Source organism: Malurus melanocephalus, unplaced genomic scaffold (assembly GCF_030028575.1).
Source record: "Malurus melanocephalus ecotype Western Australia unplaced genomic scaffold, MMel_1.1 scaffold_306, whole genome shotgun sequence".
NCBI lineage: Eukaryota > Metazoa > Chordata > Aves > Passeriformes > Maluridae > Malurus > Malurus melanocephalus.
This window is the reverse complement of record NW_026623538.1, coordinates 418,770-431,277: the sequence shown is the minus strand read 5'-3', so window position 1 is coordinate 431,277 and position 12,508 is coordinate 418,770. Positions and strand designations below refer to the sequence as shown.

Here is a 12,508-nt window from a genome sequence, read left to right as displayed (position 1 = left end):
CTGCTACTGCTCCTTCCATTTCTGCTACTCCAGACATTGCAACACAGTGGTGGAGAAGCAAATGTAGAGATAAAGGGCCTGGTGTGGACTGAATGTGGATGGAAAGCAGCGGAGGGAGATGTGGCCCTCTGAGWTGTGTCTTTGGAGTATGGTTAGTGTTGCAAAGTCCAGAAAAGAAGAGGGATGCAGGACTGCAGAGCACTTGTGAGAGAAGCAATAAAATGACAGAGTCTCCCAGGGTCTTTCTGACAGTTAAAGAATGACCCAAAATTGGAGGTCTCGCTGAGAGCAGGTGGGCCAATATGTGAAGAAATGTAAAGTTGCAAGAGGCAAAAAGGAGAGGGGACAAGATCTTGTAAGAAGAATCATTCTTTCACCACTAGAGTGATCTTCCTTCATTTTTTTTGTTTGGTGTCAGCCCAATTTGCACTTCTCAGRGAATTTCAGACCCAGCCATATTGTAGAGATTCTGGTGAACCATATCTGAAGTTGATGATGGGGGAAAAAGAGGACACTAAGCTTGCTGTGATACTGAGAAGGTCAGTAAATGAAATCACATCCCTATGTATAGCTGTATACAGTTACACTCAAAGACTACAAAAAAGTCTTTACCATGAAGTCATACCCAGGGAACTCTGTCCTTCTTAAGTCTTAGACTTTTATTTAAGTTACACAAACTTTTGTAAGCAGCAAATCACCATTTCTTGCTGCTTCTTGAGATATATCTGGGCTTTATTACATTTTTCCTGGAGTTCTGTTATTCAGGTGCTGTGCATTTGCTCAGAAATTAGTCATATGAAGGTCATCAGCTGCAGAAAGAGAAACARGTTATCTTTTTCAGCACTGTTTTGTCTGCACTGTATGTGGCCTTCAAAACTTAAGGTGTCCCAAACTGCTAGGAGGATCCCCTTGTTGACTTAGCCCTTTCTATCACATACTGTTGAAGTTCTGAACTAGTACAAGGAGGATGAGCATTCATCAAGCTAAAAAAGCAGTCAAGTCTCACCTCACAGTAGTTTTCTCCTAGCCAATGTGGTGATAGAACTGCCGATGGGCAGGAGAATTTTGGAGGACATTTATGAGTGCCCAGGGATCAGAGTCAATGTTTTGTTTGACTGTCCACAGGAGAATAGAGGGGCATTCACAGGAGTACAATGTCCAATGAAGAACTCATTTTCACGACTCTTGTGGTCCCTGTTCTTTGTCTCCCACGTGGCTCTGGCCATTCACTGCTGGAAGCCACACAGATACCTAAAGGAGTTTTGTGGCTTTTGCATTGTCTCATGTCAAYCAGAAATTCTGCAGTTGATTTCTTAAGAGGAGATCACTTGTAGRACAGAGGTATATGGATTGCCTTTATCTTTTCTTCTGATTATTTTTTATTGTTAAATGATCATAAAAAAACCAAAACCAACAATCACCAGTTTGATAAGGCCCCAACTACTAGTCAGTGTTGATATGCAGGAGTGACTTGGTATGAGTTGCAAGCTTTGTTCTTTTAAAAGCTTTTCTTTTAGCTGTGGCAATTGTAATATTTATTCTCCTAGGAGATGTACAAATCTACAAATGTGCTCCGCCCCTAATAAGTAAATAGGCTGGTTGTTCCTGCTGTTTCTTTGATGGATACACGTTCAGAGACGATGACATTTTCAGCTGTATTAATTACCAGARGTACACTCTTAAAATACTAGGTTATTACTTCCCTGAAAGAGCCTAATGACAACCAAATTCTGGACTTCGTAAAATTTTAAAAGGAAGATTAGCTTAAATTTATGAAGAAGGATATTTCAAAAACAKGTAGTAGTATGGGAGAGAGGTGGTTTTCTTTGTTCTAATTACATTGGATCTCTCGATTTTAAAGAAATTTAACTCCTCTAGTGAATCTAATTTTTGTTTAACAGAAAGGTTTTTGGGGCCCTGTCTGAGTGCAAAGGTTTACAGAATTAAGGCATTGGGTGGGATAACCCTCCAGTTGTGTCTACTCGATACAGTTGYATAAGGGACTTGATGTACCAAATGGGGCTGGTAGGTCACATTAATCAATTGACTGCTAATCTTCGGTGTTAAGTGCCATTGTGGATTTTTTTTTAACCCTGGTTACACTGACCAGTAATGATATGTGGTATTAAACTGTTCAGAAGAGAGTGGCTCTGTGTTTTCTGCATCAAGAACTTCTGCACCTCTCCTTCGTGGAGGAAGCACTCTCTTWATCTGCAAGGTGGTGAGCTGTAAGTGAACTTCCAGTGGAGGACCTCAGTCCTGGAATTTTACCACTGTCATTGCCACTTCTGGAGTTTTCTCCCAGCTTACCAGAAACTGCATCATGGCACCAAATGTAGCTTTTCAAGATAGTCTTCATCCTTCCATGAGGGCAGCTAATGTCATGGTGGTTATCATAGTGGGTAATCCAGAATTACYTGCTCCGCAATAAAATGGTTTCCATCTAGTCCTGTTTCTTAAAAGGTGTGTTGAATGAAAAGAATCCCTATTTAATTTTTTTCCAGAGGAACTGGTACTAAGCTCTGTGATCTCTTGAAGTCCAAAGAGTACAGAGAATAGAAAATAAAAGCTCTCTGTGAACTCTTTGGCGGCTGATTCTATTTTTCCGCCATTGTRCCTAAGTCCTTCTACAGTGGCACAATGGAATGAGAAGAGCTTGTTATTCCCAACAATTACGAAGTTTCTTATTAACAGAATTCTTAATAGACTTAAATATAAATACTTGTGCTAGATGTCTTCCCTGATTTGTATGTATTGACRTCTTCAAAATAGTTTGTTGATCTGTATTTTCCAGAAAGAAATGTGTTTTTATATAGATCTGTTTAATATTGTTTAACAAAARAARAWTTAAAAATAATATCACTGGGTCTCTTTTATTGCTGCTGYCTCTCACAGCCATGATTCCACAAATTTTAATTTATTCTAGGTTAGGTGCTGTAAGCTTACAAAGGAGTGAAGTACATTCTCATGTCATGTAAACACTATTTGATCAGAAGCACTCTAGAGTCAACTGCWCAAGTAAAGAAAGACAAAGATACATGACCTCAGCCAAAAATCAGTAATTTCAATGTGATTTAAGTTGTCTTTATCTGGAACTGTTTGGCATTAAAATGTAATCTGTCCGATTTTCAAGCTTACTATATTCACATCAGTCCTAAATGAAGTTTTCTGTTGCCTGTGGATTATTCCACTAGGGGTTTTTCTTCTGTAGAGCTTTCCGTTTGTCATCTCTCTTCTCTTTCTGTGTTCTGCTTAGAGCAGGTTCAAAGAAATGAATAAATCTATATAAACAACGCTTACTTTGTGGCTGTTTYGAGTTGCATCTTAATAACTTATTTCTACAGGAATGTCTTTTGCAATGCTCATTCACTTTTTTCACTGTGATAGGTAGCCTGTAATGAAAATGTTGACTCACCTGAATGATGTCTCTGTTTTCTTTATTCTCTAGGTCAGATTGTTAAGATAATTTCAAATTACTAGATTAGATCACATTTCCTTGGACAATTGCTTTTGATTATACTGAGTTGCTGCACTCACCTATTTAAGTCACAGTCAGCATTTTAAATACTAGTGTTAAGGGAAGCAGGACAAGATGCCCTAAATGATCTATGCTCCATATCTTGTTAGCTTAATATTTAGAGTCTSGTCAAATTAATGGTACTCCTTATGTTAAAGAACTTTGTGTAAAGATAATCTTGGGAAGAAGGGGAGGGGTAGGGTGGAARAGATCTGTGAGATGCAGCCTGGATTTGCACAGAGTGTAGTGTTTCATTCTTTTATAGATTGCAGGACAGCAGCCTTTAATTTTTGAATGCTTTAATTCTAGTGCAAGTGCTCAAATGACTCACCAGTTATCTAAAGCATCAGGTAGCTATTACCTATCTTCAGCTTTGTTCTGTCTTCTTATCCTTGTTTCTATCTTYATTTTCTCAGTGGTAGGCTACAGTGACTTTAATTAATATTTAGAAAAACAAAAAGCCAAAACAATGTGGGAAGTGTTCCCAAGTGTTCTCACGGATACAGCCTCTCCAGGCTTTCTCTTGGGATGGTCAAGGCACACGGAGGGTAAGTTCTCAGTCTCCTTTCACACTGCCTTCAAACACAATATAACTTGGCATCACCTGCCAACAGGCTGCACTTTTCAGCTGGAGGWRATGCCATTTTTCAGAAGAGATGTCTTTACTGTGCTGCCTGCTATGGTGCCTTCATTTTGGTGGTTGGTCTTTGCCAAGACATGACCCTGGCCTTAGCTGCACACTCCTCCACCGAGGGATTGTTGTGTGCCGCAGTGTGATATTTAACCACGGCTAAGGGGAGTAAGCCCTTTTAGCTAATTCTATCAAAGTTCTGAATTGCAGGGGTTCAGACGAGAAATCAATACACTTTTTCCATCTGACTGCTGTGAAGACTATGTAAATTAAATCTGTCTATCTCTAAGAAAAGTTAYGTCTACACTACAAGAAATAGAGTTGGCAAGTATGAACTGCTGCTTGTGTTGCTGCTGGGGAGGATTTTGTCTGGATAATTTTGTTTTCAAAGTAGTTATTGCTAAGTTYTCCTGAGATCTGTAGTAGTGTGATGCAAATAATGTATACAACAATGACAATTCTGCTGTTCTCCTCACAAGTTTTGTAGATCTGCCTGCAGCAGGCTTTGAAAGCTGATGAGGTGAGCAAAGATATATTGCCACCTGGGAGGCATCCTTTGTTTTCTGGAGTTCTCTACCTATTAATGCCTTTTATGTTTATGTTTTGTTCCCTTTTTCTTTTTTGATATATGCCTTTTTAACTTCCTTTTGGTTTTGTTGTGTTTAGGCTTTTTCTGACATAGTGTACTTCTCAAGTGTAGACATGCATCTCCTTCACCACCAGCAGCTTCTACAGGTTTTAGACATTTATTTTTTTTTTGAATATGCTGGCCATTTCACATCCCCAGTTAGTTTGGTTGGTATTTTTTCCTCTTGTGTTCTTATTTACTTGAGGAAGTTGCTTGTAAGTTGTGCCAAACATTAACTCAGGCTTAGCTGCAGTAAGGCTGGAGGGGTGCCATGGGTTTGGAGRCATGAGATGTTCTAGTATATGATGTAACTGGGAAGACTTTAGGCAGTCTCTGGTTTTAYTACAAATTTCTTCTTTCGCTAGCTTTGGGAATTGAAATAATAAGAATACAGAAACCTAAAACAATGATGTGAATACTGCAAAACATGATAGATAATTTTTGGGCTTTTCATTTATGCACTCTTAGATAAATCCACATTCTGAATGAATACACACTTCTGAAATGGTTCTTGGCTCTAACACAGAGAGTAAAATTTTAAAACAGAAATCATGCATCTGATTTAGTTGGCTTTTGGTTTCATTTCATTGAAGTGGTGCAAAATAATAGTAGAAGTTACTTTCACCTGAATTAGTGTACTAGTTTACCACAAGAGTTTATTATATTCCAAGTACTCCCCAAAAAACCTAGCCTTCTAAATTCTTCCCAACATTAGTATTTCAAAGCTGTTTTAGTTTGTTTTAAATGAAACAGATACAGAATTATGTAAATGGGGAAGTTGTGTGTACTCAGAACAACCTGAATACTTTGAGTGAGATAAATGATTAGATTATTGCAAGTAGCCATGYGCATGCTGCAGCCTGAACTGATCAGCATGAATAACCCTGCACATAGCACTGAGTTTTCACATAGCTTCYCCTCCGTCCTTCCAAATAAGAATATTGATGCCATTGAGTGTGGTATGGTGGGATTGTCTGCAGCAGTCCAGCTGAGTATAGATATTATGACATTTTTCATGTTAGGCTGTTTTTTTGTAGRTACATACAAAAATTTCTGTGGCAGAATACAAGTAATGTGTATGGTGAAGTCAGTGTTAAGCACTTAGGCTGCTCTGAAACTTGCTAATGTTTCCTTTTTCTAGCAGCCCTTTTATTGAGGTTATGCCTCTTATGTTTTGACTACAGACTACTGAATTTGCTTGAAAATATCAGTGTCTGTTTTACTGGTGGATTAGTTTTGGAGCAGCTTCTTCRTTCAATCCTGATTAAGGCAGACGTCAAGAAGATACTTTCTTGGTTCATGTCAGTAAAGATTGCACTGTTGTAGAGCATGCAGGAGGTAAATATTGAGACTGAATGAAAGGTCCAGTTACAACTTCACTTCGTTTTGAGTGCTCATATTTGACCTTATTTTCCCCTGTTTGTGCCTAGTTTCTGTAGGGACAAAAAGTATTAATGTTATGCTATTAAGGTTATGTTGTGTGGGATTACTGATTTCCCTTCCTACCTCCAATATGTTTAGGATTTTAAGACTCACGGCTCAGACATTGCCCACTTGATGCAGTGGAAAACCATGATCTCAGAAATGTACTGAGCTTCACTGGGTGCACTATTAGAAAAGCTGAGTTGTACTTGCTGTATTTTGGTGGTCACAGACAGTACATGAGTTTACAATGAAGCCTGGATTCAGGCCTGTAACTATTACAATGATTTTTCCTAATCTTATGTTGAAATAAATTCTTGGCAAAATAATACATGCCCACTAAAATGATGYGTGTGTCAACAGTGTTAAATTACAGTGCCTGTGAAATGAAACTTGTTATGTACTTGCAATTTGCTTAATTTTGAACTGGAAATACTAATGCATATGCTTTTAGAACAGCATTTGCTGTTCTGGAATTGCTGTGGAATCGCAGCTGGGACAAAAGTCTAAAAGTTTGCATCTGGTTTGGGCACTTCATGACAATGGCTACCTGAGGAAATTCTGGTAATTAACAGCAGTAGTATTACAAGTGGTGACTTGGGCGAGGCTACTGTGCCATGCAGAAATGCTGCTGGGAAATTTGGCAACTTTTTTTTTGCCCCTAGGAGTAGGAAAGGAAGAAGAAAAAAATTCCTGCTGCTTTTGCCAAAGAAAAGTTTGAGAATGCAGAACAGTAAGTAATTTGTCCCCAGAATGTGGCAGAGCTCCCCTAGTGCACATTTCCCTTCTTCTTCTGAGCAATTCYTAGCTYTTACTAGTTTTGGTGGGATCATTGYTCTCCTCTTCACCTTAGTTKGAGCTCTATKYGAGAAGGRGAGTGTCTGCTCAAATGTTCAGAGAAGGATGGATAGCAAGGGGTGAGAGCTGCTCAGCTTGATGAGTTGCCACTTGTTTGTCTCCATTTAAGGCTCTTCTTATGTGACTTGTGTGCTCATTTTGTGTTAGAGGATTGGACAAAAGCATCAAAGCAGTTCTTGGAAGAAGGGTATGGGGATCTTATCAGCTCAACAAAATTTAACTTGCTAGGTGTGCAAGCTGCCCAAGATGTAAGTATGGTCTTCTTCAGGAGCATTATATGGAAAAAGAGTCTTGATGACTCTTTCATAAAAGGGCTTTTGGCTTGCTCTGTTAAATAATTAAACCTCTCTTCCTGGAGATGCTTTTCATCTGCGCCAGCAAAATGCTTCTGGCTACTTGTAAGAAGACCGTGAGACTGGGTTCCAGTATGGCAAGTCATGGCTGCTGGTTTTATATGGACACAATTTCTAGAAATTTAATTACAATCTTTCTAAGATTAAAATCTAAATTTATTTTACTTTTGGCTAAAAGGGCTTGACATTTAGTAGGCTGTCTTCAAACTTRTTAGCCTTGATTTCTGTGGTAACCAAAGCCATTGCATAGTTTTCTTCTGTGCTAAATACCTTCAATTCTGGTGTAAAGTAGTAAGATCTTAGAGTTGCTCTGAAACCCTGAATTATGGGTGTGGACCGGAGACTTGAAGTCTCAAAGGTTTCAGCCTCTGAACTCCCAGAGAGCTGCCTGGCAGCRAGGAGGGTTTTGTGCAAGTGCCTTTATGCATTAGTGTCTGCAAAGAACCACTTCATGTTCGTGATCACGCCTTGACTTCTTTCTAGTTGCATCTTGCAGCKCAACATAAACATCTTCTAGAACAGAGAGATTAAGAGAGTGAAAAACAATCTTTGAAGAGTAAAAAAAAACAATGGGGTTTAGAGAGCCTGATGGGTCTTCATTGTCRTCATGGAAGATCAAAGAAAACTTTGGAGCTGCTCTTCCTACTCAGAATTGGAAATAACATTCTTAATTACAGAAGTGAGCAGGTCTGACAGTTTTTTCTTCAAAGGGAGGAATGCTATACTTCATCTTTCAGCCTTTGCACTCATTGCAGCATAGCATTTTAAAAAAATTACACATGTCCTCTAATGGAAGACTCATATTTAGTGTTTTCCCAKGCCAGTCTTATCTCAGTTTGATATACTCAGCATCAGATTGTCACCCATTTCAGCAAGGTGGTCACAGTGAACATGCTGCTAAATAGAGTAGAAGAAAATGCCAGCAGGGGTGATGAAGATTAATAATGTGGAGGTGCTGGAAGTTTACTTACTRTATTGCAAGCTCCCTTTTCTGCTCTTCCAGCAAGGGAAATCAGTATATGTCTATGACCTTTCTGGCTTAAGTCATGCTCTCAGGGTCCCTATTTTCCACCAGCAGCTGTGAAAAATGTGTCTCCACTTATGAAGCCTTTTTGTGGCTTTTTCCARTGTGGTTTTAACCTGCCGATGTCCTTGTGAGCAGTTAACTTTTGCTACCATTATACCTTGTGTTAGGACTTCAACATCAGTTGTGTTTTGGGTTGGGTATTTTTTTTTTTTAATTACACTCTTTTTTTTAAAACCTTTTTGTTCTGGTCTGCAAATATATCTTYCTCACTTAAATGTTTGGAAGCAGAAGCTGTTTTTTCTATAATATATTTTGCCATTTTTGATCCACTAGGGTCACATGCATTGATTTTTATGTGAGTCAGTCATGCATTATATAGGGTCCATGTTCTGGATGCAGTATTTAAAGCTATTTCTGTGCTTATTGTAAACAGGATGGTTCCTTTCTGTGGTTCACCAACTTTGTGGCCATCTAGCTGGTCAGCCAGAGCCCGTGAAATGGTGGCTAGGAGGTGCACATGTTTTGGTCTTGAGAAGGTCTTGGTTGTGCTGACAGATGTTAATGCCTTCTGAAATGGGCAGTTCATACTGCATCTCTGCTGGTAGCTCTGAGGAAAGGAAGTGGAGGGAAAAATAAGTAAGGTGAAAATACAAGAGGGTGCAAAGTATATTTGTGTAGTTTAAGGTGGCTGCTGAAATATGGTACCGAGGTGGAAGAAAACGTTGCACTGAAGGAAAAATGAATGGAACTTGAGGAGGAATGGAAAGTTGACATTSGTATGGAGATGTGTTGGAGTGTTGTGAGAAGGTAAGCATGTTTCCGGGTAATGTGAAGTCTTTTACGTGACTTTTTGTTTGGGATTTGTGTGTTCTTAGGAATACTGTGTTACTCCACATTTGGTTTGGTGTCTGAAGTGCAAGTGCTCAGCACAGTAAACCTCCTGCAGGCTTCCTTCTTTGCTACATCCTTCAGCGGTAGGATAAAACACATCTCGCTGACAGCTGAGCTGCTCCTCCCTTGGCTCCCCAAGGTGGCAGTGATGGACTGGTATCATCTCTGCAGTGAAGGTTCTGCCAGAGTGTGGGTCTGTGGMGGTCAGGGTTATGCACTTTGGAATGAAGATGTGGGGGTTTTTTTTTTGGTTTGCTTTTTTTAATAATTCTGAGATAAAAGTGAAGAATGCTATAAAAAATAGTCTGWAGGAATCAATCTTAGTGCCATCCTGCAGCAAATCTCTGGCATTAATRTAGAGATATCTCTGCCTGTTATTAAGCTTACGGAGGAGTTCTGTCTGGGACGTTTATGGATGTAATCAGCATATTTGAAAAAAAAAAGCTTGAAGTTACAGGTTACTTGTCCAACTTCAGAACATGATTGATAGCATTGACTTATGCACATGTGGACAGGTAACTGCTTTTTTACCAATCAAAATTGAGGCTGATCCAAGAATTTTCCCTATGCTACACAAAATGACAATAAGTTTGCTCATGCTGAGTGCCGACCTCGTGGCATTTGTGACTTCCAGAGAAAAGTTTATATAGCAAATACTAGGCCCATGTTTTATTTTCCTCCATAAATGATGATGGGCCTAGTGATGAGTTTGCCACCAATTGGCAGACTTCCCAAATACTTGCTGGGAAAGAGCTCGGCAAATAGCTATTGTGAAATCAAAAGTAGTTTTCAAAAGAAAAAGAAAATTATGCTAGATAAATTTATCTGGGAAGGAAAACTGAAATGTAGAAAAATTTGTGGAAGATAAAATTGTTCCCTTATCTTTTTAATTGTGTGAATGTCAGAAATATCTTCCAAAAATCTTAAGATTTTGTTGTTATATAAACATAACCATGGGATGGTTTAGCTTACTTCTAAAAGTCTAATGAATGCATCAAGCCAAGTAAAATATTCATTAGAGTAATTGGTTCAGTTCAACCTCTCAAGGCTACAGCTTGGATATATACACACTATTGCCTTTAGAAATGCAGCATGTTGATTCACCAACCATTTTGCTCAAGTMATTTTCATTCCATATGCTTACTATACTTTGCAAAATCTAATTAAGTGAGCTAGCAGTTTGCAATAGCAAATAGCAAGCAATATTTTATATACTTTTAAGTCAAAGGTTAAGTGGTATCTAGAGTGTAACCTGTTCAGTTGCAAGACATCAGAAATTTAAAAAATATTCTTATATTGAAATAATTGGATGTGGAAGTACTTACACAAGTAATAATAGCATAGTAAAAAGTTATTTGTTCCCAAAATAGTAATCTGTTTGTTAATTCACTTAGAAATGCCTAAATGAAGTGTAAAATCCATTAATGTGGTAGCTAGACAGTTTTCRCTGTAGGAAACTGGTTTTAGTGTTATATGATGAATTCATCATACCCTCATAGGTTTTCCTGTCCTCCCCTCTGTGATGGGCATCTGCCTCRGACCATATGGTTTTTGAAAATTTTAATTGAAATTGTTCTGTCAAGGAACTCAGCTAGAGAAAGCCTAACTTATTTATAATTGCTAAAACTGTTGTAGAGACCTTCTGTTTCCATGCGGAGGAGCAGGAACTTGAATCTTAGCACAGGCGGGTAGCTTGTGCCAGGGACAGGCTTTTGCTTTCGATGAAAGTCTGCCAAATATTGGCCAACTTGCGTACCTTTCACAATTCGTTCATTTCCAACAGACACTTGCCGGAGTCTCTTGTGGCTGTGTCCTCATGAAACCTGTGTTCTCTGGGATTTGATAGTCTCTTGTGACAGTGTCCTTATGGAACCTCTCTTGGCTTCTCTTGCTGGCACATCTATAGATGGCTGTATCCTGTCACAGGTCCAGTGAGTGGTCCAGGTGCTCGTGTGCCATCACCATGGGTGGCAGGGCAGGCTGGTGGAGCTCTGCATGTCCTCAGTTGGAGTTTTAGCCATCTGCCACTGCCAAATGTGGGTTCTTGTGAATGACCACTGGCTCCAAACATTAGCCCTGCTGTGCAGKTCCCTGTGCCTTCCTGACCCAGCATATCATCATGATGGTTAAAAGCGAATGTAAAAATTGAGATAGACATTGACACTCTTCTGGCTGATCTGCTAAGCYAAGCACAGAGGTTAAGTAAGTATTGATTATTTTGCAGAGACAAATAGGTGTTTCTCGAAATTCACCTTTGCAGCTGTTTATGGGTCCTTCAACTACAGCTCWTACCATGATGTTTTAGAAAAGCAAGCAACTCCTGGAATAAACATCCTGCTGCAGTGGTATGCTGAGAGTCTGCTGCCAGGGCATGGGGTGTGGGCTGAACGTGCCCTCGGAGCCAGCAGCTCTGTGGGAGGAGGCAGGAGGCTGATGCCGGGGAGCTGTGCTGGAACTGAACAGGGGGAAGCATCGAGGGCTTGGGGAACTCCAGGGCAGAGGGGGACAGACATGTAGGCTTAGCAGCTTGCATGGGAGGGAGCCAAAACTGGGAGTCCTGTAGCAGCTGAATCCTGATTAGTCTCTGTTTCAGTGTTCTTGGTCATTTTTTCACGTCCTACATGCCTTGGTGGTTTGTGAATGGGAATTAGATTAAAAGAATAATTTAAGTCTGTTTGGTTTTGTTTTTTTGTTTGGTTGGTTTTGGATTTGTTGTTGTTGTTGGGGTATATTTGGGATTGTTTTTTGGTTTTTGGTGTTCTTTTGGTGTTTGTGCATCTTTTCTTTTGCTTAGCATATGTGAGCATTCCCAGCAGCTGGATCAGAGGACTAGGATAAAGACTKTTATTAGTCTTATTCCCCTGTTGCTACCTTTGACAGAATGTTAGAAAAACAATATTGTGGATCTGCTCGTCAAATCACAGTGCATCTTTTTCACGTGCCTCTTGAGCTCTTCCAATTAAGTTTGTAACCCCTGTATAAATGCTTCTGCCTTTCTTCATTAAATACATAGTTTTCTGGTTTYAAGCTGTATAGCTGAGAAACTTGGAATGTTCCACAGTATTTTAAAGAAGCACAGCTTATAAAAATTGATGAGGTCCTTAGATGATGTAATCTAAAAAGAAAGGCTTTATGAAACAGCTTCCTTTTATTGCATCACAAAACTTGATGTTGACTGAAC

General features: G+C 39.4%; 1 protein-coding gene across 4 annotated transcripts in view; it reads left to right on the top strand.

Annotated features, from left to right (window-relative positions):
• FAM110B (family with sequence similarity 110 member B) overlaps positions 1–12,508 on the top strand; it is a 111,960-nt gene that overhangs the window by 36,950 nt on the left and 62,502 nt on the right. The window contains exon 1 of one of the 4 annotated variants that reach the window (XM_057377202.1): positions 4,013–4,065. The exons of the other annotated variants lie outside the window; for them this stretch is intronic. The gene's annotated coding sequence lies outside the window, so the exon portion shown is untranslated. Of the gene's footprint in view, positions 1–4,012; positions 4,066–12,508 lie in introns of those variants that run through there. 4 annotated transcript variants of the gene reach the window in all.